Source organism: Sitophilus oryzae, unplaced genomic scaffold (genome assembly GCF_002938485.1).
Source record: "Sitophilus oryzae breed Bouriz unplaced genomic scaffold, Soryzae_2.0 scaffold_179_pilon_pilon, whole genome shotgun sequence".
NCBI classification, from domain to species: domain Eukaryota; kingdom Metazoa; phylum Arthropoda; class Insecta; order Coleoptera; family Curculionidae; genus Sitophilus; species Sitophilus oryzae.
In genome coordinates, this window is record NW_022146501.1 from 646,241 (window position 1) to 651,774 (window position 5,534).

General features: G+C 36.3%; 1 long non-coding RNA gene across 3 annotated transcripts; it reads right to left on the reverse strand.

Annotated features, from left to right (window-relative positions):
* Positions 1-2,691: 2,691 nt before the first annotated feature.
* LOC115882891 lies at positions 2,692-4,357 on the reverse strand. 3 transcript variants are annotated; one of them, XR_004050284.1, is made up of 6 exons: positions 3,732-4,355; positions 3,581-3,665; positions 3,333-3,512; positions 3,149-3,278; positions 2,962-3,083; positions 2,692-2,913 (listed from the first exon to the last, which is right to left on the reverse strand). It is a non-coding gene; the product is annotated as an uncharacterized LOC115882891 (long non-coding RNA). The 3 variants fall into 3 exon arrangements; XR_004050285.1 differs by having other exon boundaries at positions 3,132-3,278; positions 3,333-3,665; positions 3,732-4,357; XR_004050283.1 differs by having other exon boundaries at positions 3,333-3,665; positions 3,732-4,356.
* Between the last annotated feature and the right edge of the window lie 1,177 nt (positions 4,358-5,534).

Below are 5,534 nucleotides of genomic sequence, written 5' to 3' on the forward strand. Positions count from 1 at the left end.
AAACGTGCTTGGTTTACCTCGACGATGTATTGGTTATGGGAAGAATTTTGAGGAGCATTTGCGAAATCTAGAAGAAGTCTTTGGCCGCATACGGAATGCTCACCTGTACTTGAACCCGAAGAAGTGTAGCTTATTCCAGCGACAAGTGGAATTCTTGGGTCATGTAGTCTCGGCAGACGGAATTTACACCGACCAGAAGAAAATCGCTGCGATCAAGGATTGGCCTAAACCTCGCGACAAACATGAACTTAGAAGTTTTCTGGGTTTATGCACCTATTACAGAAGATTTGTCAAGGGATTTGCCAATATAGCTGCACCCTTACATAGACTTACAGGTGATGAAGTCGGCTACGAATGGAACACCGATTGTGATGTAGCCTTTGGAAGACTTAAGGCGGCTTTATGTTCAAGTCCTATTCTAGCCTACCCGCAACAACAAGGGAGGTATATCCTGGATACCGACGCCAGCAATATCGGCATAGGTGCAGTGCTATCACAAGTGCAAGATGGCGAAGAACGAGTGATAGAATATTACAGTCGAGTTCTATCCAAACCAGAAAGGAATTACTGCGTTACCCGGAAGGAGCTGCTAGCAATTGTGAAGGCAGTTGATCATTTTCATAAATATCTGTACGGCCAAGAATTTTTAATTAGGACAGATCATGCGGCTCTCAAGTGGCTTATGGAGATGAAACAACCTGAAGGTCAAATAGCACGATGGCTCGAGAAGCTCCAACAGTATCACTTTACCATCCAACATCGTGCTGGAAAAATGCATGGTAACGCAGACGGTTTATCCAGAAGACCCTGTCAAACCGATTGTAAGCACTGCTGTAAAACGGAACAACGTGAAGGCACTGTCATGATAAGGAGTTTTAAACTTGGAACCGATGAACAGTGGACGACGACACAATTGAGGAAAGATCAAATGGAAGATCCAGACATCGGAGCAATACTACGGCTCAAGGAAGGTAACGGCGAGAGACCACCGTGGCAGGATATTGCGGACAGAGGGCTCGTTTTCAAAGCTCTCTGGGCTCAGTGGAATTCACTGGTTATTGAGAATGGATTGTTAAAGCGCACATGGGAAAGTGCGGATGGCAGCACAGTAACAACTCAGTTACTGGTACCAAGGAAGAAAGTTACCCAGGTATTGGAAGAAATTCACGGTGGTAAAACTGGAGCCCATCTTGGGGTAAACAAGACCTTGAGCAAGCTGAGAGATCGCTTTTACTGGGTGGATTATTGCGAAGATGTCAAGAAATGGTGTCGACAATGTAAAATTTGTGCAGCCAGCCAAGGACCAAGCACTCGATCTAGGGGAAAAATGAAACAATATAACGTTGGACTGCCATTCGAAAGAATCGCTGTTGACATTGCAGGCCCATTCCCTGAAACGCACAAGGGCAACAAGTACGTTTTAGTGGCGATGGATTATTTCAGTAAATGGCCAGAAGTTTTTGCCATTCCAAACCAAGAAGCATCGACTGTAGCTGAAGTATTAGTCATAATGTCTTCAGTAGATTTGGAATTCCCTTAGAGCTTCACACTGACCAAGGAAGGAACTTCGAGTCAAGACTGTTCCAGAAGATGTGTGATCTGCTTGGTATTCACAAGACTAGGACAACAGCTTTACATCCGCAGTCTGATGGGATGGTCGAAAGATTCAATAAGACCATTGAAGAACACCTCTCGAAAATGGTGGCCGAACATCAAAGAGATTGGGATCAACACATACCGCTGTTCCTAATGGCGTATAGAAGTGCAGTTCACAACACCACCGGACTTTCACCATCGAAGATTTTATTTGGTCGAGAATTACGGTTGCCTTGTGACTTGGTGTTCGGATCACCAGACGACGGCACCACAAATGTAGAGGACTACGCGGATGAACTGAAGGAAAGGTTAATGGAAATTCATAAGGCCGTAAGAAGTAAGATTACGCTAGCCAGTGACCGGATGAAAGCTCGTTACGACCTCAGAGCCAATTCTACGGGATTTCAACAGGACGATATGGTATGGTTATATAACCCACAGCGCAAGAAAGGGAGGTCCCCAAAGTTAACTCCAGCATGGGAAGGTCCTTATACAGTCATCAAGAGGATAAATGATGTTGTGTACCGGATTCAACGCAGCCCTAGAAGTAAGATGAAAGTAGTTCACTGGATCGATTGAAGAGATACCTGACAGGAAACCTTGATCGGGACGATCAAATTTGAGAAGGGGGCAATGTCAAGGTCAAGGGCTAGAATGTATTACTGGTTGCCTGCACAACCGCAATGTGTCAAGAAAAATGGCGTATCCGCCAGAAATTAAAAATGTATTACTGGTTGCGTGCACAACCGCTACGCCAGAAATTAAAAGACTTTTTCAGGCGCCATCTTTTAGTCAAGTCGAGAAGTAAGGGAATCAGACAATAGAATTGTCTGGTATGAAGAAGTACGCTTTCCGAGAATTGGGGAAATTTCGAGAAGCAGTCAATAGAGTATATAAGCCGGAGCCCTCGACAACTGAGACAGTTTTTGAAATTTGAATATACCGCGTGGAAATTGAAAATCGGACAATTTGGTGAAGGAATCTTATAAATAGTTAGTTTGTTGTGTGTTATAAGTTAGTAATTGTGTATAGAGTGAGACAAATAAATTCGTTAAGTATTTTATCGTGAGTTTAAATTAGTGGACCCACGGAATCCGTAACAATATTTTGCAAGGAAGCAGTTTCTCTGATTCCTACATAACAAAAAAATGTCTATAAAGTAATTATTTTCTTTCTGTGGCCAGAGTAGCCCTAAGATGCTCCAGATGATGTTGCAAAGAAACATTATTCTTTTCCTTTTGTGAAATCTCTGTTTCCAGCTTAGTTATGGCCGTTTTCATGTTTTCAATGTGTTTAGTCAGAGTGGCAAAGAACAATCTAAAATACTACTGAAAAAATTATAGCATTAACGCTTCATTAACGTACCTTAATTATGCATCTCTTGTTTTATTGTGGTTAAGGAATTCTTCAGTAAAAATGAGAATATCAAAGTTGCCAAAGTCCATTTCCTGGATGTCTTTAGTTACAGGGTGTTGAGATGAATTTACCTAAAATTAGAAATATTATTTTTTTAATTAGTTATTTATTAAATGTACCTAAACAGTATACAAACATTTGAAACTATAGTTTTAACATCTTCTTTTTCTTTTTCTTTGTTATCTTTGAGTTTCTTCTCATTCTGGAGTTGGGTAAATTGTTTGTTTGCCTCAGTCTGTTTATATGCTTCGTATTCTTTTGTATACCTTGATTCAGACATAAAAAATTAGATTAAAATATGAAAATATAGTACTTTTTACCTCTCTCTATCTTATTCAGCTGCATCCAAGTATTGCTGCTTCTTATCAGAAGGTAAATTACTCCACTCGCTGACTAAGATCTTAGTAATATCAGCAAATGTGAGCGATGGATTGGAAGTCCTGACAGCTTCCCTGCGGTCATTCAAATATCGAATATATCAAAACATTGAGCCACTATCTCTGCAGAACCACGGTTTTATTTCTTTTAACTTATACAAATGTCAACAAAAATTCTTCCAATACTCTACCTGGTTTAGCTTATCTTTGACTCATTCACTATTAAGTTAATTTTCTTCCGTAAACCAAGTTAACAACAACTTGTTATATCCTAGTCTAGAAACAAGAAATATTAATGTGTGGCATTATAGATCATATTAGCACTAAGTAAAATTGTCTTACACCAGGACTAGCTACAGAACTTTTTGAATTCGGCCTCAAATCTTGTCCAATCCTTGCTGTAAATTTGTTAAAGTCACCTCTGTATCTTCTACTAACTTATACCTAAAATATATAAGTTTTGTTAGTGTATTCTAGACACGTTTTTAAGTATTATAAGAAAATGTACGTATCTTGTCTGTATAAATCAGTAAGAGTATTATTCATCCCTTTACAACATTCCATTTTTGAGCATCCTATCCAAACATATCTTCGATACAACAAAGGGTACATTTTATTTGTTGTAATGATAAATCAGTCTGTTTTTGAAAACTGTTTACTAAATTCTCTATCTTGTTAGCGTTTCAACTAGAAATTCAGCATTAGGATATAATAAAGCTAGTTTGAATACTATTTCTTGAATATTGAAAATGTGTTGTCGACATCAAACGGTTGGCTTCTTTAGGTTGTAAACGAAAAAGATTTGCATTATCTGGAAAATTTTGTGAGTAAATATCGATGATATTTATCTGGATCACGAAATTTCGAATCGTTATCGTTATATTTGATTTAAATCTTTTAAAGGTATTTTATTTGGTTTTGCTGTCCTTGTTTATTTTTGTTGTTGTCTTTGTCTAATAATTAACCATAGATTATAAATGTCCGATCTACAGGCCGGATAGTCCTGGAGCTGCGGCCATGCCGTAACCAACAACCGGAATATTACTTTGATTCTGTGGTTTATTTTTTTTCCATTTTTGGCCACTTGTCTATTACGACATTCAGCCAGCTTATTTCTTATTATTTTAATTAGCGTTTAAAATTGGGTAAAGGTGTGGATCCGGTGGCTGACCTTGAAGGCCATATTTGCTGCATTTGAACATCGATACTACGCAGGCGCACATCGTCGATGTTGCCAAATTGCAGTTTATTTTCGAATTATTTGCAGTTGAATTTTTTTTTTCAGTGTTAATAATAATACAAATTCTATAATTAATTTTATAATTTCAGATTTATCTTGATATCCAAAATTAAGGTAAGAAGGATAATGAAGATTGTGAAATAAAGTATTATGAATATATAAAATTGTACGTAATAATAACAGAGATATGGAAGTGGTTGAATAATAATAACATTTATTTATATATTTACATTAGAATTAAAAATTATCATTTACGGATTTTTTCTAATGGTTTTAAACTTATTAGAATTATTTTATTTCTTTCAAGTTATTTAATTTCTAGTTATTTACAGGCAACAATAGTTTTCATTATATTATGTATATTGATGTTTTGAAATATTACCATGACGAGTCTTATAGAACAATACACGTCAATGGGAGATAGAGGTAACATATTTTACCTATAATGTTACTAATATAATATACTTTGATTGTAATGTTTGTATCATATAATTTCTTAAAAATATCAAGTTAGTGGATTAATAGCAATTTTAGACATATATTTTATCGAAGAGTGTTGATAAGACTAAAATAAGCTTTATGTTTTATCTTTTTCTCTTTAGAAGGGAGATGGTTTGTATCGTAGAATACATTACAGTATTTAATATCGTGTACTTTGATATTCTTTTCTTAATTTACTGCAATTTCTTGTTTCCTATAATGCCAAATCTTGACAATATGGTGAAGGTTGAGTTTTGATCTTATTAGTTTTATACCTGTGTTTATACAAGACCAAATTAAGACTTAGTTTGTGATTTATATTAAGATCTTTCTTATAATATTTATTATGTCTTAATCTTATGCTTTGTCTGGAAAATAAATGTTAAAATATCTTAATTTTGCATATCCTATTCCATCCTTCCATT